Source organism: Callorhinus ursinus, unplaced genomic scaffold (assembly GCF_003265705.2).
Source record: "Callorhinus ursinus isolate GAN/ISIS: 27379988/994484 unplaced genomic scaffold, GSC_fseal_2.0 scaffold26, whole genome shotgun sequence".
NCBI classification, from domain to species: Eukaryota; Metazoa; Chordata; class Mammalia; order Carnivora; family Otariidae; genus Callorhinus; species Callorhinus ursinus.
In genome coordinates, this window is record NW_027397088.1 from 21,403,207 (window position 1) to 21,424,760 (window position 21,554).

The 21,554-nt window shown below is 40.3% G+C and overlaps 1 long non-coding RNA gene across 1 annotated transcript in view; it reads left to right on the plus strand.

The window, feature by feature from the left end:
- The window catches only part of LOC141370106 (uncharacterized), a 223,151-nt gene extending 202,643 nt beyond the window's left edge, over positions 1-20,508 (plus strand). The window contains exon 6 of the long non-coding RNA XR_012373857.1: positions 20,432-20,508. This is a non-coding gene — a long non-coding RNA (uncharacterized lncRNA). The remainder of the gene's footprint in view (positions 1-20,431) is intronic.
- The last annotated feature ends 1,046 nt before the right edge of the window (positions 20,509-21,554 follow it).

Sequence of the window (21,554 nt, forward strand, 5' to 3'; positions counted from 1 at the left end):
TGCCTGCAAGTAACAGACTGTTGTGACTTACATCTCCTTGGTTCCAGAGCCTTCGATTAAAGGGGCCTTTTCTTTAGTCCCTGGGGCAAATGCCAGAGAATCTCAATCCTATATTCCATAGAATTCCTGGGCTTACATCATTCTGTCACATTCATCTACCTTTTAGAGAACAAAATTATCTGTCTTATGTTGCGAAGGCTGTGGAGGCAGAAGTATATGCAGTTAGGTCAGTGGGTACTTACCTGAGTGACCTCACCTCTCTTGTCCAGGGGATTTTTCTGCATTTGTTATTTAGTGAGGCGGAGGCAATTTCTCACCCACTCTCTCAGCCGTATGGAGAAAAGATCAAAGCATTCTGCTGTAAACTCTTACGTCTTTTTTAGTCTAAGTATAACACATCTTTTAAAGCAAAGTCACATGAAATCTGGCTACTTAAATACTGCAGAGATTTTGGCATATTTCCATCTGGCCTATCTTCAGTGTTTTCTTTTAATGGTTAGTTTGCATAGACGATTGAATCTTTGTAAGACCTTTTATTGTGTCCTTGGTATCCGACTAGATCTGCCACAATTTACCTTTTCTTTGTGAGTATTCCTTTTTTGTCATTATAAGTAATGCTGTGTGGCCTATCATGTCTAACCTTTTTTTTTGTCTGTGGTATCCTTTCCTCAAAGTTCTAGAAGCAGAGCTACTGGGGGCAAGGAAATGAAGCATTTATTTTCCTTTCTAGCTAACATTTTTCTTTATAATGTACACGCACAAAGGTAAACAAATCATAAGTGCATGGCTCAAAGAATACTATAGATTCTCGAGTCATTCCCGGCACCTCAGAAACCATCCTCATGGCTTCCCTTAGATTAGTTTTGCCAGATTTTGAACTCTATACAAATGGAATATCATTGTTTATATGCTTTCAAGTTTGGCTCCCTCTCCCTGCCCCCACGTCATGTTTGAAAGGTTCAAAGGTGTACTCATATTTATTTTAGGCATCCTGTAAAATTTCACTGGATCGGTCATCCATTCTGTTGTTAATGGACATAGGTTCTTTCCAGTTTTTGGCCTCAATAATGATGCTACGAAAAAGAGATTTGTACAAAAACCTTTATTGTTTTTGGACAAATCTTTTGATACATGTGTATATGGTTCTGTTCAATATGCACATATTCACAGAAACACACATGCCTCAGGAGCAACATTGCTGGGTTAGGAGGTTTTCATATACTCAGTTGGCATTGCCATAGAGATTTTGAAGCTAGTTGTACATTTTTATACTACCAGTACAAGGGTATGAAGTTTTGTTGGAGAAGGTGATTGAGAAGACGTGACTACCAGTTGACCCCTGAGCCTTGACCTAGGTGATCAGAGGCTCCTCATCACTGCCCGCCTCCACCCCCACCTCCTGCTGGAATGTGGGTTCCCCTTGCCTTTCCTGAGCCCAGAGGCTGCTCCAAGAACATAGCCTTGAGATAGTGACATGGTGTGGAGAACACCTGCATTGTATACATGACTGAGCCCGGTTAGGGTCTCTATGTAAACTTTTAAGATAAGGCGTGTGTGGGGAATCCACTGGTCTTGCTGTGACCCAAGACAAGCCTCATATGTAAGTTCCTTTTGCTTCATTAAAACCTCCACCTACCAACCTGGGGTGGCTGGCCTCTGTCTTTGGTCTCTCTCTGTCCTCCCTATAGTGAGGATTTGGTGCTGAGGGGAGGTTGAGCTTATACCTGGGAAGCTCCCGAGGAGGTTGTGAACCAAGTTTCTCCATTGCTCTACATTGTGTCAACATTTGCTGTTGTGAGACATGTTCATTTTTGCCATTCTGGTGGGTTTGTAAAAGTATCTCATCATTGCCTTAATTTATATTTCCCTCTAATGGCTAATGAAGTCAACAACCTTTTTTTCTAAGTTTTATTTTAATTCCAGTTGGTTAACACATAGTGTTATATTGTTTTCAGGTGTACAATACTGTGAGTTAACACTTCTTTACATCACCCAGTGCTCATCATAACAAGTGCGATTCTTAATCCCCTTCACCTGTCCCCCCCCGCGCCCCCCCCCCCCCACTCCCCCCCACCTTCCTCTCTGGTAATCATTAGTTCTCTATAATTAAGAGTGTGTTTCTTGATTTGTCTTTTTTCCCCTTTGCTCATTTGTTTCTTAAATTCTACATATGAATGAAATCATATGGTATTTGTCTTTCTCTGACTTATTCCACTAAGTATTATACTCTCTAGATCCATCCAGGTTGTTGTTGCAAATGGCAAGTTTCCTTGGGGCTTTTTTATGGCTGAGTAATATTCCATTGTATATATGTATACCACATCTTTATCCATTTATCAATTGATGGACACTTGGGCTACGTCCATAATTTGGCTATTGTAAATAATGCTGCCATAAACTTTGGGGTGCATGGATCCCTTTGAATTAGTATTTTTGTATTCTTTGGGTGAATATCCGGCCAGCCACCTTTTCTTACACTTAGTGCACATGTGGATCCTTCTTTTTGAGCAACTTGATCAAATTACTTGCCCATTTTTTATTGAATTTTACTTCATTTTTTTTGACTTGTAAGAGTTCTTTGTGTACTTTGGAAAAGAGCCTTTTGATAGTTAAGTGTGTTACAAGTATCTTTGCCCACTCTGTGGTTTGCCTTTTTGCTCTCATAATGGTGCCTTTTGATGAATAGGAGATATTAATATTAATGTCCTCAAATTCATCAGTCTTTTCCTTTGTGATTAATGTCATTTGTGTTCTGTCGAATTATTTTTTCTATCTCCATGTCATTTTCTGGAATCTTTATTGTTTTATTTTTCACATGTAGATCTACAGCCCACTCAGAATTGACTTTTATGTAAGCTGTGAAATAAAAGACCACTTTATTTGAACCAGTCATTTGTTGAAAATACCATCCTTTCCGAAATGTCTTGAAGGGTCACTTCATCATAAATCAACTTCCTGTGTATGTTAGCTCATTCTCATCTCATGGTGGGGCATGACGTGCTCTTTATGGTTGGTGATCTCCCCTGTTTCTTGCTCTGGCTAGGCTCCATATGCTGATTATTTTCGCAGTCTTTTACTCTAAGAATTTACTTGGAATACCGGTACATACCTCTCAGACTCAAAATATGCTGGGTTACTGATTGCTTTACAAATTTGGAATTCAGGTTTTATCTCTATATATAAAAATGAGTAACCTGGTAGGTTTCTTTACAGTTTTAAAAAGCTTGTATGCTGTGACTTCCTTCTCATTATTCATCATGTGTCTATTGACTCAAATAATTTTAAGCCATCATTTTTGGCTATTTTTTTCTGCCCCTTAAACTCTTCATCAGAGCTGCCTGAAAGAAGAAGGATGGATTAATTTGATATGATTTTTTGCCTTCCCATTATCTCTTTTCATTGTCTGGTAAAGGCAGTTGACAATCAGTAAAATTATCAAAAGTGAAAGAGAGTAGGTAGGAATAGTTATGAAGAGCTGATGAGGAAAAGGAACAGAGGATTTGACCCATCCACAAAGATATTAACCTCTTCTTCAATAATCTGGGGCCAGCTTTGAAAGTGGAAGAGGAGCGCTGGGTGGAGGGGGGTATTTTATGATACTGACTCCAGAATTACCCATTTTCCAGAGATATATTTGTATTCTCCAATTTTGCTTTTGGAAACCTTTAGATAGCCTCTTTTATGAGCATGCATTAGCCTTATTTCTTCTCCTCTCCGGAGATGAATTTGCAGAAAAGCTTTATCAAAAAAGTTGTCCTACATTTTAAAAATAGGAGTAAAAAGAAAGGATAAACATTGCGAATATAGTGCCTTAAGAAGTGGCATTCACATCTTTTAAGTCTGATCTTGTCGACCCGTGTGTACACGTATTTTTGTTAAAGGTTAACTAAATTTTTGAGACATCTCTAATGGTTGGACATCCATCTGCTGTATCCAGCTGATTAATGTGTTAGATTTCTGGAGAAAATTCCTTTAATTACGTATTATGAACTGAGAGTGGCTAATTTTGTAAAATGAAATTGCTGTATGAAGTTCTTGGCAACCCAGGGAGTTAGCAAATAACAGTCAGTATAAGAAGAAGAGCTCTTGATTCTTTGAAATGCAGTGGAACTTAGTTCTATAACTACTATTGGTATAACACTGGCAATTTATGAAGCTGTTTTCCTTTTTATTTGCTTCTACAACCATATAGCAATGTTATGAGGACAGGAATATTATGTTTTTAAAAAGAAGGAAACAGAAGCTCAGGGATTTCAAGGACTTAGGCCCAAAGGCATTCAACTAGAAAGCTGGTAATAATAACAGCTAGGGTTTATTGAGTGCTTACTGTTTTCTGAGAGCTTTTCTAAGTGCTTTACACATATTAAATTTTTAAATCTTCACACTCCTATTAGGGAGGTACTCTACTGTTATCCTTGTTTTACCCGTGGGGACATGGAGACATGAAGAAGTAACTTATTCAAGATCCTGGTAAGTGCAGGGGTGTGTGTAAAACAAGCCCAGGCTATCCCACCACCCCGTACTTACCAGGCTTGGACCTTAGGTCTTGACTTGAATTCAAGTTCAGGGTTCCTGGTGTTATACCACAGTGCCACATGATGATGTTGCTGGTGATGATATATGTGAATTGAGATCCCTCACTCTTTAGGCAGGGGTCCTGAAATTCAGTCTGTGGTGGTAGGGATTCAGTGTCGAATGGATTTGGATTCAGATGATTCCATTTTCTCCCACCTTCCTTGTGTGTTTGCGTTCACCATTGCCGTCTCCTTGTTGCTCTTTGGCCCTGTGTGGTTGTTCAGGTGTCCTTGATCACTGCCCTCCCTACTGTAACCATCCATCCCAAAGATCCCACCTCAGGCTGTATCGGTGACATGGAGGCGCTCAGTGCTTTTCTGGCTGTCCACAGAATTCGTTCCTCCTTTGGCTTTTCTGAATTGTGTTAATGCGTCCATGGGTGTGTAGGTTGCGATGTCTTCCCAAACCCAGATTCCAGGCTGCCAGTGACTTCTTGACATGCTCTGTTTTCCCTGTGTCCATGAGTTTGTGTTGGGAATCTTGATTCTGTTCCATGGTCTAATTGTCAGTCCCTGCATTGTGTGTCTTTGTCCCAATGACAGAGTATGTAGAGTGTTGTCCCATTATAGGGTGTCTCTCCCCTCTGTGTTTTGTTCTTCAGAATTTTCTTAATTTTTCTTGTCCTTTGGTTCTTCATGTAAGTTATAAGATTGGTTTGTCATATTCCACCACAGACAACACTAGTGTAGATGTTTCCTTGGATTTAGGCTCTTTCTCTTGCTCTCTCTTTTTTTTTTCGGTATGAATTGTTTGTGATGTGTTTTATCAGGAGGCTCATGAGGCCCAGTTATTTTTATGATTTTAGCAGTCATTATGGATCGTTACTCAGATGCATTATTTCCTTAGGGTTTCCAAACTGGTGAATATAATTCCTCAATTATTAGCTGTGATACTTCAATAAAGAGAAACTATAATACTATGTAATTTTCAGTTTTATTGGCATAAATGGTTCAGGTACTCTCTTGATTTTAATGCCTGATGTGTGTATCCCTCTTGATAGTGTCCCCTTCTCTATTTTTCATTATCCTGACAGAGGTTCATATCTCTTAATAATATCCAAAAAAACTTCTGGTTTGGTTCATCATCTCTATTTTTTATTTACGTATTTTTTCTTATGTTTTTAGTTTCTTATTTTGTGAGGTTTTTTTTTTTTATTGATCTTAAGTTGGATAGTCAGCTCATTACTTTTCCTTTCTTTCCATATAAATGCTTAATATCTTTATTTTAATAATTTTAAGAAGAAGTTCTGTATGATATGGGTCCTTGAATTTTTATGAAGACCTCATTTATGACAGTACAGAGTTGGTTTTAGTAACTATTCTATGTGTATTTGAAAAGAATGGGTATGCTCTACTTGCTGGCTACAGGATTCTATATGTATTTATTGGATAGTTGATTTTAATTTTTTATATCCTGACTAATATTTTACTTGATTAACAGTGTTTGACAGAGGTGTGTTAACATCTCAGTACAATTTTGGGCTTGACAGGATCGCATCATAATTCTGTTTTTGCGTTTTGTTTTTTTAAGGCTATAGTTGGTGAACATAAGCTTATGAATGTTACAGGTTCATGGATTTTTTTTTTAATGATGTAGAGTCCATATTTAACCCTTCAGATGTTTTCCTTAAATTCTACTTTTTTTGATATTTATTGTAACACAGCCTTACTTCTGGTTATTTGCCTTACCAGGATTATCTTCTCTGATCCTTTTATATTCAGATTTTCTTGGTGTATTGTTTCAGTTTTCTCTGTTAAGCCTATATCAGACTCTTTTAGTAAGTGCCTTTTATCAATATGCACTTACTGTAATTACATTATTTTATTTCTACCTCTTTACAACTTAGTCGTTCCTATTTACCACTTTTTCTTTTGGGTTCTTTTTCCTCATTTCCTGATATGATTGCCCCCCCTTTTCCCCACTGGAACGCACAGGTGAAATTTCTAATGTTTTCCAGTGATTGCTTTTAAGTGCTTAATATACTATGTGTCATATAACAGTTTCCTAATAAAATCAATAGTTCTTCAGTATGTTTACCTTCTTCCTGACTATGAAAAGAAAAGGTAAGCTTGGCTTACCTATCTATTAAACAACCCTTCTCATCTTGTGTTTGTTGCCAGAGTTTGAAATTTACACTTCTTAACATAAAAAAAAAAAATTGGTTAGTACTTTCTCAGTCAGTTCATCAAATTTACTAATATTTTGCCAGTTGCTTGGCTTGTTGTTTCATATATCCCCATGCTTGTGTCATCCCTTGACTTCACTTTTTTACTGAAATCTGTCCTCTAATATTTGTGTTCATTTTTTTTGTTTGTTTGCCATTTTTCTTAGGTCTCTTTTCCCCTTTTTTCCCCCTAATTTAAAAACTGTTATATGATATTTAACATATACAGAGAGTATACACATGCACACATACTATTATATATGTAATATTAGATATTATATGTTATGAAGCATGCTGTTAAGTGAGTACCAGTTAATTCACCACGGGCATTTCCAATGCAGTTTCCCTTACCTGTGTATAACCTTTTACTTCCTCCCCAGAGGAAACCGCCAGTCTGAATTTAGTGTTGCTTATTTGCTTTTAAACACACACACGTTGGGCTTTTAAAAATAGATTTAACAGACTTAGATTTATATTTAAACTTCATAAAAATACCATCACATTTAGCCAGTCTTTTGTGACTTGCTCTTTATCCAAAGTCCTGATTTGAAGATTCACTAGTGTTACCTATAGCAGCAGTTTTACTATGGTAGTGATGGATAATATTGCATTGTTTACAAATTGTACAATATATTCATTGTCCCATTAGTGCAGGTATATTTCCATTGCTTTACTGTCAATAACAGTGCACTTATGGACACTCTTGCACATGTCAGCTGATGCACACATTCAAGAGCTTCTCTAGTACACCTTGGAATGAAATTGCTTGGATGTGGAGTGTGCCAGGCATCAAGCTCAGAACCGCCACCGGTGTAGCCACTCAGGATTCCAACATCCTTGGGCTTAGCCTGTCTTGCTACTTGGCATTTCTGGTTTGTGAAGATGTTTATGATTTTATCCCTTGGGACTTCTCTTTCATTCTTTTTTTTTTTTTTTAAATGAAATGAAAATGTCTTAAAATACTGCAAAATGCAAAACATCAAAATAAGATTTTTTTTTGCCATGATTCATTAGATTGTTTTTCTTAAATTTTATTTTATTATGTTAATCAGCATACATTACATCATTAGTTTTTGATGTAGTGTTCCATGATTCATTGTTTGCGTATAACACCCAGTGCTCCATTCAATACATGCCCTCTTTAATACCCATCACCAGGTTAACCCATCCCCCCAACCCCCTCCCCTCTAGATCCCTCAGTTTGTTTCTCAGGGTCCATAGTCTCTCATGGTTCGTCTTCCACTCCAATTTCCCCCCCTTCATTTTTCCCTTCCTACTATCTTCTTTTTTTTTTTTTTTTTTAACATATAATGTATTATTTGTTTCAGAGGTACATGTCTGTGATTCATCAGTCTTACACAACTCACAGCGCTCACCATAGCAAATACCCTCCCCAATGTCTATCACCCAGCCACCCCATCTCTCCAACCCCCCACCACTCTAGCAACCCTCAATTTGTTTCCTGAGATTAAGAATTCCTCATACTGTGAGATCATATGATACATGTCTTTCTCTGATTGATTTATTTCGCTTAGCATAATACCCTCCAGTCCCATCCACGTCGTTGCAAATGGCAAGATTTCATTTTTTTGATGGCTGCATAATATTCCACTGTATATATATATATACACCACATCTTCTTTATCCATTCATCTGTCGATGGACATCTTGGCTCTTTCCATAGTTTGGCTATTGTGGATATTGCTGCTATAAACATCGGGGTGCACGTACCCCTTTGGATCACTATATTTGTATCTTTGGGGTAAATACTAAGTAGTGCAACTGCTGGGTTGTAGGGTAGTTCTACTTTCAACTTTTTGAGGAACCTCCATACTGTTTTCCAGAGTGGCCGCACCAGCTTGCATTCCCACCAACAGTGTAGGACGGTTCCCCTTTCTCCACATCCCTGCCAACATCTGTCCTTTCTGACGTGTTAATTTTAGCCATTCTGACTGGTGTGAGGTGGTATCTCATTGAGGTTTTGATTTGGATTTCCCTGATGCCGAGCAATGTTGAGCACTTTTTCATGTGTCTGTGGCTATTTGGATGTCTTCTTTGGAAAAATGCCTGCTCAGGTCTTCTCCCCATTTCTTGATTGGATTATTTGTTCTTTGGGTGTTGAGTTTGATAAGTTCTTTATAGGTTTTGGATCCTAGCCCTTTATCTGATATGTCATTTGCAAATACCTTCTCCCATTCTGTTGGTTGGCTTTTGGTTTTGTTGATTGTTTCCTTTGCTGTGCAAAAGCTTTTTATCTTGATGAAGTCCCAGTAGTTCATTTTTGCCCTTGCTTCCCTTGCCTTTGGCGATGTTTCTAGGAAGAAGTTGCTGCGGCTGAGGTCAAAGAGGTTGCTGCCTGTGTTCTCCTCTAGGATTTTGATGGACTCTTGTCTCCCATTTAGGTCTTTCAACCATTTTGAGTCTACTTTTGTGTGCGGTGTAAGGAAATGGTCCAGTTTCATTCTTCTGCATGTGGCTGTCCAATTTTCCCAACACCATTTGTTAAAGAGACTGTCTCTTTTCCATGGGCCATTCTTTCCTGCTTTGTCGAAGATGAGTTGACCATAGAGTTGAGGGTCCATTTCTGGGCTCTCGATTCTGTTCCATTGATCTATGTGTCTGTTTTTGTACCAGTACCATACTGTCTTGATGATGACAGCTTTGTAATAAGAGCTGGAAGTCCGGAATTGTGATGCCGCCAGCTTTGCTTTTCTTTTTCAACATTCTCTGACTATTTGAGGTCTTTTCTCATTCCGTAGAAATTTTAGGATTATTTGTTCCATTTCTTTGAAAAAAGTTGATGGTCTTTTAATGGGGATTGCATTAAATGTGTAGATTGCTCTAGGCAGCGTTGACATCTTCACAATGTTTGTTCTTCCAATCCATGAGCATGGAACGTTTTTCCATTTCTTTGTGTCTTAATTTCTTTCATGAGTATTTTATAGTTTTCTGAATACAGATTCTTTGCCTCTTTGGTTAGATTTATTCCTAGGTATCTTACGGTTTTGGGTGCAATTTTAAATGGTATCGACTCCTTAATTTCTCTTTCTTCTGTCTTGGTGGTGTATAGCAATGCCACTGATTTCTGTGCATTGATTTTATATCCTTCCACTTTACTGAATTCCTGTATGGGTTCTAGCAGTTTTGGGGTGGAGTCCTTTGGGTTTTCCAGATAAAGTATCAGATCATCTGCAAAGAGTGAGAATTTGACTTCTTTGCTGATTCGGATGCCTTTGATTTCTTTTTGTTGTCTGATTGCTGTGGCTAGGACTTCTAGTACTATGTTGAATAGCATTGGTGATAGTGGACATCCCTGCCATGTTCCTGACCTTAGGGGGAAAGCTCTCAGTTTTTCCCCATTGAGAATGATATTCGCTGTGAGTTTTTCATAGATGGCTTTTATGATACTGAGGTATGTACCCTCTATCCCTATACTCTGAAGAGTTTTAATCAAGAAAAGATGCTGTACTTTGTCAAATGCTTTTTCTGCATCTATTGAGAGGATCATATGGTTCTTGTTCTTTCTTTTATTAATGTATTGTATCACATTGATTGATTTGTGGATGTTGAACCAACCTTGCAGCCCAGGGATAAATCCCACCTGGTTGTGGTGAATCATCCTTTTAATGTACCGTTGGATCCTATTGGCTAGTATTTTGGTGAGAATTTTTGCACCCATGTTCATCAGGGATCTTGGTCTGTAATTCTCCTTTTTGATGGGGTCTTTGTCTGATTTTGGGATCAAGGTAATGTTGGCCTCATATAATGAGTTTGGAAGTTTTCCTTCTATTTCTATTTTTTGGAACAGTTTCAGAAGAGAAGGTATTAATTCTTCTTTAAATGTTTGGTAGAATTCCCCTGGGAAGCCATTTGGCCCTGGGCTCTTTGTTGGGAGATTTTTGATAACTGCTTCAATTTCTGTAGTGGTTAGGGGTCTGTTCAGGTTTTCTATTTCTTCCTGGTTCGGTTTTGGTAGTTTATACATCTCTAGGAATGCATCCATTTCTTCCAGATTATCTAATTTGCTGGCATATTGTTGCTCCTAATATGTTCTTATAATTGTGTATTTCTTTGGTGTTGGTTGTGGTCTCTCCTCTTTCATTCATGATTTTATTTATTTGGTTCACTTTTCTTTTTGATAAGTCTGGCCAGGGGTTTATCAATCTTATTAATTCTTTCAAAGAGCCAGCTCCTAGTTTTGTTGGTCTGTTCTATTGTTCTTTTGGTTTCTCTTTCATTGATTTCTGCTCTGATCTTTACTATTTCTCTTCTCCTGCTGGGTTTAGGCTTTATTTGCTGATCTCTCTCCAGCTCCTTTAGGTGTAGGGTTAGGTTGTGTATTTGAGACCTTTCTTGTTTCTTGAGAAAGGCTTGTATTGCTAGATACTTTCCTCTTAGGACTGCCTTTGCTGCATCCCAAAGATTTGAACAGTTGTGTTTTCATTTTCATTGGTTTCCATGAAACTTTTTTAATTCTTCTTTAATTTCCTGGTTGACCCATTCATTCTTTAGTAGGATGCTCTTTAGCCTCCGTGTATTTGAGTTCTTTCCGACTTTCCTCTTGTGATTGAGTTCTAGTTTCAAAGCATTGTGGTCTGAAAACATGCAGGGAATGATCCCAGTCTTTTGCTACTGGTTGAGACCTGATTTGTGACCTAGGATGTGATCTATTCTGGAGAATGTTCCATGGGCACTGGAGAAGAATGTGTATTCCGTTGCTTTGGGATGGAATGTTTCAAATATATCTGTGATGTTCATTGGTCCAGTGTGTCATTTAAAGTCTTCATTTCCTTGTTGATCTTTGCTTAGATGATCTGTTCATTTCAGTGAGGGGGATGTTAAAGTCCCCTACTATTATTGTATTGTTGTTGATGTGTTTCTTTGATTTTTGTTATTAATTGGCTTATATAATTGGCTGCTCCCATGTTAGGGTTCTCTTTTATTTTTGGTAGTAAGTTTTTAACAATCAGATGCGTCATTTGCGAACTTAGTTACCATCATGGACTTCAAATGTTGAGGGGTCTGTATGAGACACTGTCTGGAAGTAGAAGGGTGAACCCTTCCTATGATGAAGTAGCTAGCATTTTCACTATTTTTGTCTATAGGGAATGAAGAATAGCACCTTTTATTATTCTGATTTTAAGGTCTATGTTTTTGTTCTACTGGTGGTGATTTTGTCCCCAGGACATTAGCCAATGTCCTGAGACGTTTTGTTGGTCATGAACAGGAAGGGTTGAAGATAATACTTGAATCAAATGTCTAGAGGTCATGGATGCTGCTAGACATCCTGTAGGATAGCCATCCACAACGAAGAATTATTTGGTCCAATAGGTTAATAGTCCTGGGGTAAGAAACACCAATATACATGAAGGTCATTGTGTTCTGAAAGTACCAACAACAAAATTTGATGGAATCACAACATTTTTTCTTTCTTTTTTTTTTTTTTTTGCTTATGAGCCATCTTTGGAAGTGTGCTCTTGGAATGCCCAGGTAATAATGCTAATGAATGACTTGTATGATATCTATGAAGTTTTCAAGTAGTATGAAATGAGAGATTAATTATCAAGAAGGAAGATATGCTGATTTCCATTGTATGAGAAGCCAGATTTGATTTCTATTTATATCTGTAAATAGAATTCTGTAATTGTCGGTGGGTATTGTTTCAGTCTGGAGTCTCTTAGGACTACCGATTCTCCCAGCCATCTCAACTCTTGGTTAGGAATCAGAGAGAGGCATTCCCATACACCCCAGAGACAGCTTCGGCGGGGGGTGGTGGTGGGGGGATGTGTGATCCAGGGATGTCACTGAATTTTGGAAAAGAAAAAACAAACCAAAAATAACAGGACATCTCTCCCCCCACTTGATTGGCCCTAGCTGAGCAATGGGGCTACCCAATAAATGCAGATGGACAGGAACTCCCTAAATCTGATTGGCTCTTGGTTTCTGCCCCAGGTCTCTCTCCTCCATCCACCAAAGGTTGAAACCTGAGTGTAGTTTCTGATGAAGGGAGCCAGGGAGGGGTATGGAGGAGAAGGCGGCAGATAGCAGGGGAATGTAATCAACATTTTATTACCATCCTCAGGAAGTAGGAATGGGGGTGGGGTGGGACGTAGGTTGGAGCAAGGAAAGTTAATTATGTGAGTTTATTTTACAGGAAATTACTAAATACAAACAGACAGAAAACACACTTTTTAAAGTGGAGTAGGAAATCTCAAGTTACTTCACTGTGTGTATTTGAAACCCCAGAGCAAATTCTGAAAATAGCAGTTTAAACAAAAGCTATCTTATCTGATAGAAGTATTTCAAACACAAAGGGAAATTTATATATTGGGCAGGCAATCTTAAAATAAACTGAGTTTGTTGATAGCCCTGCAAATTTAATTGTGGGAAAACCCCCTCAGATGTATGAGTTTATCTTGTAGATGTTTTGAATTTATTTTGAATTTGGCATTTCACTTCTACAAAGGTGTATATGTGTCACTCTGGAAAAAGTGTGTGCGTGTGAAATAAAAAGTACCCACGTGTGTGCTGCTTTTTAGTATTTCAGCATTTCTCTAGGTTCAGTGTTGCTTCGGGAAGAAGAGTGTTCTTTCAATAAAGCAAAGAACTGAGAAAATTTTATCTGAAGTATTTATTTCCTGAGGTCTTATGTTTTAAGTGTTTTAATGATTTGGTAATTAATATAATATCACTATTGTTGCTTTTGCAATAGTTGGGAACATTGGCCGAATTTTTGTAAATCATTTGAGTATATTTGGTAGTGATTTTCTTTGAAAGGCTGGATGATTAAGCAGGGGCCTTTCCCTGTCTTTAATTACTTGGGTTCTGGAAAAGTCTCCTGACTAGTCATTGTTGATGACTTAGGAGTGCCCAAAGTGTCTGTTGATATTCTGGCCTTTTTAGTTAAGGCTGCTATCCTTCTCCCCCCCCCCCCCCCACAACAAACACACACACACACACACACACACACACGGCTTTTCCAAGGGAAGGTAGGAGAGAACTTATCTTCCAGCTCTCTATTGTGGGATTATGTAAAAACATTTAATTAATAGTTGAGATATTGAAGAGTCATGTCGGAGAAATATAGTCTGGGTGGAAGTAAAATCACACAGTCTGGGTAAAGTTACACATTCCAAGTTACTTCAAAGAAAAAGCAATATTTTGAAAACATAAATGGAGCTCAAAGTCTGCATTCCTTTTAAAAGGCCAACACCTGTGGAAGGAATGCAGGTTGTTTCCACTTGACCTTCAAGTGTGGAGCTGGGGGAGGTACTTAGATATTATGGTGGTCAAGTAGGAGCACTTCTCTCTGCAGCCAAGTCTCCTGGGGCAGCATCTGTCTTGTCTGTTGTCAGGAAGGGAAAATATGGCAACAGTCGGGCATAGTCAGAGTGCCTCCTAACCCTCGCTTTGAAGAGCTTGCTTTGTATACCACCAAGTCACCCGGTGATGGATGAGTGGGTGTAGATAATGTGAAATAAGCCATAACCCCTCGGAGCAATCAGGGTTACATTTTGCAAGTCCTGGGAAACCCCGGGCGGACAATATTAGTACACTCAGGCTGAGTCCTCTGTGAGTAGTAGTTGAAGATAAAGACATCATTGATGTTCCAGACAGATTCTCGTCATGCATAAATAATTCTCCGGGACGGAATTAGCTGCCGGGAGTGGTGCTTCTACTCCTTTAGGCTACTTGCATTAGTTCAGCAGTTTACTGCGGTGTCTGAAGGACTAAGTGCACGATTCAACATCAGGGAGAAAATTACACATGGAATATTCTTTTTGAACAAAGAATTTATTAGTCTGTGCAACTTTGATGGGAAAGTATGGAGGTCTGGTTCATTTGTCGTCATTATGTTCTTTACTCACGTCTGCTGCCAATATTTAATTGGCTTCTGTGTGCCAGGAACAGTTGTCAGGGCTGGGAATACAGTGTTGAGTCGTACTTGACATTGTCCCTACTTCTTAGGATGCAGGGTTGACTGTCCTGTGGTCTTGACTTCTCTATAACCTGGCTTTGGGATCTTGGGCAAGATTCAGTTTCTTCCTACCTCATTTTCTTGGCATAATTTTAATGGTTTTCGTAGATGGACCATCACATCCCGTTCAGGGCTAATATTTCTGGATATATACTTTTGTTATTAGATATTCTTATCCCTATGACCTAGTGCGGTGCTCTCAACCGTGAGTGAATGGGGTGGCACCGAGTAGATCCCCGCTGATGCTTGTGTTCAGATCAGAGTCATTAATTGGATGCCTGCATGGGCTAGTTACCTTTCCTGAGTTTATACAGCTTTTATACATAACATCTAGCTCTTTGGCTCTTATATAAATGCAGGTTCCTAATGCTCAAAGTTCTTTTAAAGTGAAAACATGGATTTCCGCTGATGGTGGAAACATTTCAACAGTTCTGAAGCATGGTCTTCAAACACAAAAGATTATTATCACATATACTTCTTTACCAAGGCACTAGCCCAGGGCAGTTGAGTTGCTTTTAGCCCAAATTCAGTGCTAGCTGACAGAACTGTGCTTGGGACAGCGTTATTGAAGTTTGGATCTTCCATCATTTAGTATTACTTGGGAATGTTGAATTCAACCACTGATTATATCAGCTGGTTTTGTAAATAAAGTTTATTGGAAGAAAGCCATGTTCACCCATTTACGTATTGTCTATGGTTGTTTTGGGGCTACAGGGGCACAATTGAGTATTTGGCACAAAGATAAATCTAAAAATATTTATCTGGCCATTAAAAGAAAAAAGTTTGCTGACACCTGGATTCTAGAACATACTTGTCTACTTTCAGAGCAGGGAACCCTGAATTACTGTTAAAGCATTTTTATGTTAAATAATCGGTCCTTTGGATCCTGAGATCTACCTTTCGACACATCTCAGCTGTGAGGGGAGATGAGACAACATTTCAGAGACGTGCAAGCGCTTGGAGATATGTTTATAATCTTCCCTACAGTTTTCCTGTGTTTGTAGTGTACGGAGCGTTAGGGCTAATGTGTCTCGTCTGCAGGAGTGCTGAGTCAAAACCAGAGAAGACCGGGAGGCGAATTCTGTCCATTGGTCCAGGGAGCTGGACCCAAGCTAGTGAACTTCAGTGCAGCATTATGAAGCTAGAAAAGTGGTACACCCTGGTGTCAGAGTGACAGGCGGATGGAGTGGGGCCAATGCTGGGGTCTGCTCTGGGGCATTTTCTCAAGGGCTCAGAGTGGGTTTGTGTAGACATAAGGTTCTTTTTTAAAAGCGTTCAAAGGTGAGGAATACAGCTACTCAGTAAATGGTTTGTAACTCCCACAGAATACATCACATTAGAGGGAAAACCAAGTTTTTGGGTGAAGGAAGGCCGCTTTTATGGGTTGAAATTTGTCTACTAGTACTAATCCTAGCCTCTAATAATTTCTGAATAAATACTGGTTTACTTAATATATTTAAAAGCTCTTTGGTATTTGAAGTCTACCAGTGAAAAACATTGTTTTTGGCTTGAGACTTCATGTTGACAGCCTGGTGATTGGGAATTCTTCATTATTTTCATTCACATTTGAGTGCCTACTATATCCTACACATTTTCTGTCCTCTTGGGGCTTACGTGCTCTTGGGAGTGACTGATAGGTTAACAAACGCTTTGCTAAAACGATGGGAAATGCCCCTCATAAGGCATGCGCAGGGAACCAAAACATGGTGAGGAGGGGTGCCTTTTTGGAGGAGGCGACTGGGGACGGACCACTGGCCAGGAGCTCCCAGAGCAGGATGCTTCCTTCTGACCCATTCCCAGGGACGTCCCTTTCCTTAGAAGGTGGGCTGTGTGTGAAGCACGAATACAGGCCCCAGGATGGACCTGGGCATGGAAGCTCAGACCAGGGGTTGCTGGGGACTCTCCCTCCCGCCCCCTGTCTGAACCCCCCCCCCCCCCCCCGCCGTTTTTCCCTCAGCCTGGTCCTGTCTGAGAAAAGGGACGCGGGCCAAGGACTCCGGTGTGTAAGACAAACAGCTTCCATCCTGGGAATGAAACGGATGAAGTCATGCGGGATTGCGAAACAAAGCTGACTGCATCACTATCAGAAGTGCCCTGCACAGACCACCGGGTCAGGGCGCCTCCCCTCCTTCCTTGATGGGGTCTGCTCGCTTTCCCTGGCATTTCAGAGAATCCTTTCCTCCTTCCCAGGAGATTTTATAATTAAGTGAGATAAAGGCAGGAAATCTGTAATAAAGTACTAACTTCCATGTATGCCAGATTAAAAAAAAAAAAAAAAGAAACCCCAGCCTACAAAGTAACACGGTCTGGGGGGAAGAGATCAAAGGGCAGCCGTCTGGCTGGGCTGGGGAGGGCTCCTTTCCCAGGCAGTCCACATCCTGCCCTTCAGAGCGGAGACAAGTTGGAGGAGGAAGTGGTGTGCAGCGGGCTGAGTGAGGGCTGTTCTCAGGGATATGCTCTTAGTTCAGGGGCTCCAGGAGTGTGCCTGTGAGTATGGGAATGATAAGCACACATCTGCTTGAATTCGTAAACACGGCTCCAGGAGGCACGGTTTTAAATTACCATTCCTACCCCTGCTGACCTCCCCCACAATCCTGCAGAGATGTCAGGTCCAGATAGGGGTAACCCCCACCCCCCCCACCAACGGTCTGTCTGACAACCCTGGATCGAATAGCCTGAGAGCCTGAGGATTGGGTTGCCGCAGGAATACCCTAATCTTGATTTCATTGCTTTTCGTCTCCCTAGAATTGGATCTGGAAGTGGCAGGAGTATCTGCATTGGAGTTGCTGACCCCATGCAAGGAGAACCTCCAAGGCGGTTAGTCCCATTTGGAGGGCTCAGCAAACCAGCCCGCCACTGTTCCATAATCCTGGCGAGTCCTCCATGGGCAGGCAGGGCAGGGCAGCTGGTGCCGTGCTCGTGGAGGGCAGCCCGGTGTTGGCCTTGCTGTGCTCTAGAATTATTACCTGTAAGGGCAAGCAGGCCAGGTGAGTGCAGCTGTGACGGGGGGTGGGGGTGGGTGGAGACCCCCCTCGCCGGGCTGTCAGCACTCCGAATGTACACAGCAGTGCAGGGGATTTATGCTTCCTCTCTGGCCTGTCATTGCTTCTGGAGATTTACTTAGCCATGACAATGCCGGTTTGGGAATTTCCCTAGGATGGGCCAGGACTTGTTTCCAAAATAACACCTTTCAAAGCATGCAGAGACTTTTAGAAATTAGATAATTGTGTGATATTTATAAAATGAATTATGTTGTGCTAACAAAGTCTGGGCAGCTATTTCTGATGCTGAAGTAAATAACACCTCATGATTCATTAAGGTTGGGGTGGAAACAACGTTTTTTTAAAGAGTTGCTACTTTACAGCTGAGTCTTTGCAAAAAGTGTAGAGAACTCACAAAGTAGGTAAAGCAATTTCAAGGTAAAATGCTTGGGTGTGCATGGCATGGGTAGTTGTATTTCATTCATAAAACACTTGGCATTTAAAATTTGCTTATCTGTGATTGTACAGAGACACAAGGGTCATGGTTTATTGCTCCTGTCCTCCATTAATTCTTACTCTAGTGAGGGAGACAGATGTATAAACAGATAATTGCAATACAGTGAGCTAAGTGCTAACAGAAGGATAAAAGAAATGCTATAATGGTATGAGGAACATATCCATTTACAGTGAAGATCAAGAGGAGGAACAGCTTCACATAGGAAGTGACATTTGAGCAGGATTTGATGGAAGAGGATGGATTTTGAAAGCCAAGAAGGACGTTGCCTTCTTTAGCCGCCTCTTACTCACCAGCCTTCTCTGACCCCGGGGCCTTTGCACATCTCTCTCCCTGGAAAGCTGCTCCATCTCTCTTTCCCGTTCATTCCTGGAGATTCTAGATCCCATGTTACTTCTTTAGGCAAGCCCTGACTTCCTTAAGTCAGATCCCTTCTGCTCTAAGAGCTCAAGTATCTCGCCTTTTTTGGGGGTACTTATCACACCTGCACTCCTATGTTATTTGCATGGTTAGTTGAAAGACGGCTGCTTCCCCCACCTCCCCCACTGGGCAGAGGCTCACAGTTCGACTTTGTTTCTTGTCTAAATAAACATTTGTTGAATGGAGTATGGAAAGGGCATTTCAGGTGTGAAAACAATGTATGAGGTAGGTAGGTGTGTTTGGATCTTAAAGTATGTGACCTGGGAGAGGCAGAAGATGAAGCCATTGAAGGACAGTGGAAGATCGAAGCTTCTGTTCATGTCATAGCTCAGTTAATATTTTTAAAATTTATTTTTATTTTTTATTTTTTTAGCGAGCGTGGATGGGGGTGAAGGGCAGAGGGAGAGAATCTCAAGCAGGTTCCACACCCAGTGTGCAGCCCGCCGCAGGGCTCGATCCCATGACCCCAAGATCATGACCTGAGCCCAAATCAAGAGTTGGACACTTTAACAGACTGAGCCACCCAGGCGCCCCCAGTTAATATTTTTTAAATATAAAAAGACGTTCCAAAAGATCTGCATCTTAGTAACACATGGTTTAAGTGAAAGGCGAAATGTTGGAAAAAACTTGTAAAAATAGTGTTTTTAGTTGTGGTCATGGTTCTTCAACAGACACACCTTTAAACAGTGTGATGAAAGTACGTAACATGCATATAGAAACTGCACACAGTTGTCCACCTGGACGAATTGTGAAACGAATGTATTTGTAACTAGAGAGCAAGTCAAGAAATAGGTTTACTTCTGGATCCCGAATTGTAAAAACTGGTATGTGTATCGGAAGCAGAAGAGGACACGGTGTAGGAGATTATCTGCCAGCCTATAATAAAGTGCAGATTTTCTGGAGAAGAGAGGGGAGGGATTCTCCTAACACTTTCAGGCTTTCTCAGGGACATGAGAAAGTGGGGTGCAAGAGCTAAAAACCCACTGTCCCCTCATCCATCATCTCCTTGTCTGACCTGGGATGTCTGCATGTAGATGGGCATGAGGAGGAGGTGTGTTTTTTTTAAATTTAATTAAATTTAATTTTTTAAAGAACTACTGTGTCCTGTTTCTCTCCTCACCAGGAACACTGCTTCCTTATCCCCTTCATTGGTGTGCAGCTAAACTGAGTTTAGATCTTGTCACCCCAGCATTCAGCAAGGAGCGGTGTTGACCTAAGCAGGTTTGAGCACACCTGTGACTGAAGTTACCTATAGCAGCAGTGGTACTGGAGTATCTGAGTCTGAGTGTCTGATCTGTCCCTTACTGGCTAGGGGCTCTCTAATCACTCTGTAAATTTTTGTGTCTTACTTTCCTTATTATATGGGGAGAATAATCTGCCTCGGAGAATTGTGAGGTTTGACGCATTCATATGTGTAAAGGGCTTATGAGGTGACCTAGCATACAGTAAGCATTCAAAAAAAAAATAGAAAACCTTTCTATTTGTAAATGTTTTCTTGTTTTTGCCTTAGAATAGCATGGATGTCCCTAACGGACTCTCAGAGTAAATTGAGGGCTTTTGAGAGACAAGATTGGAGAGTTGACATTGTAACTTGGTAGAGGAAAAAGGATGTAACAAAGGAACAAGCCTTTGTAAATGATACTAGGAACAGGATATGGTTTTCTAGACCAGGACTTTGTATATAAAATGATGGAGTCATGGATTGGGCAGAATGCCTCTCAGAAGAAACAGGAAGAGTGCACATTGAAAGGAAATACTAATTTGATCTTCAAGGTTATAAGCTAACGTTTGTGTTGTAGGGGGCTGTAACAAGACTGATCTACGAAGAACAACAGAAATCGAAAACATGCCCGTAATTCCTGAAAGAAGTATCGGGCTGGAGGTGAGCATGACTCAGCTGTCTAAACTGCATGCAAGGGATGGTTTAGGGAATAAGGGAATTTGAAATTAATCTGGAGAAGTACGCTCAGTCCTTTAGATAGCACTGAAGTGGAGAGGTGCTCATTCTTGCATGTGGTAATGGAAAGCCATCAGACAGAAAGAATATACACACGTATGTCTTTCTACACATCTCAGCTCCCATGTTCAGAGGTTTAAAGATTCTCTTCTGAAAACAGCACTGAGATCTCGATAGTATTAACCTCATGTAAGGAAAAGGAAACTTATCTTGGCAACTTGGACAACCCCAACTAGGGTATAAGCCTAAAGCTGACTTTAAACAATACATTCCCTTCTATTCTGCTACATCAACTTTTTTATTTATTAAGGAAATACGCACCTGTGTAAAAAAAAAAAAAAATCTACTTGAAGGTAGAATCGCTGAGAACAGCATACAGGGAAGAATAAAAGGACCCCAGAAGTGATAAGCCCTGTGGTCGTGACAGCAAAGAGCGCCAAGTCAGATGGGTGTGTATACGATGTTTTCAAAGTGGGCTGCAAAATTCATAGTCAGATGAGACCGGGGAAATGAGACATCAGTGCCCAGACCATTGCAGTGAATCTTTTTCTGCTAAGAACAGCAGAGGGTAAAATCTAGACTTGCCTTTTGAACAGTTTTATCCCTGGAATGTTAAGTAAATAATCAAAGAAACAAGAGAGTACAAAGTTTAACTTAACAAAATTCCAAAATCACTTTGGAAGTGGCAGAAACCCAGGCACAAATAACATTATTTCACAGCTTCCAAGGAGGGCAAGATGAGTTGCTACACTGAACTGTACCTCAGACTGGGAATGGCTAAGAGATTTTCTTCTTCTTCTTCTTCTTTTTTTTTAAGATTTTATTTTTAAGGGCACCTAGGTGGCTCAGTTGGTTAAGTGTTTGCTTTCGGCTCAGGTCATAATCTTGGGGTCCTGGGATTGAGTCCCACATCAGGCTCCCAAGCTCAGTGGGGAGTCTGCTGCTCCCTCTGTCCCTCTCCCCTG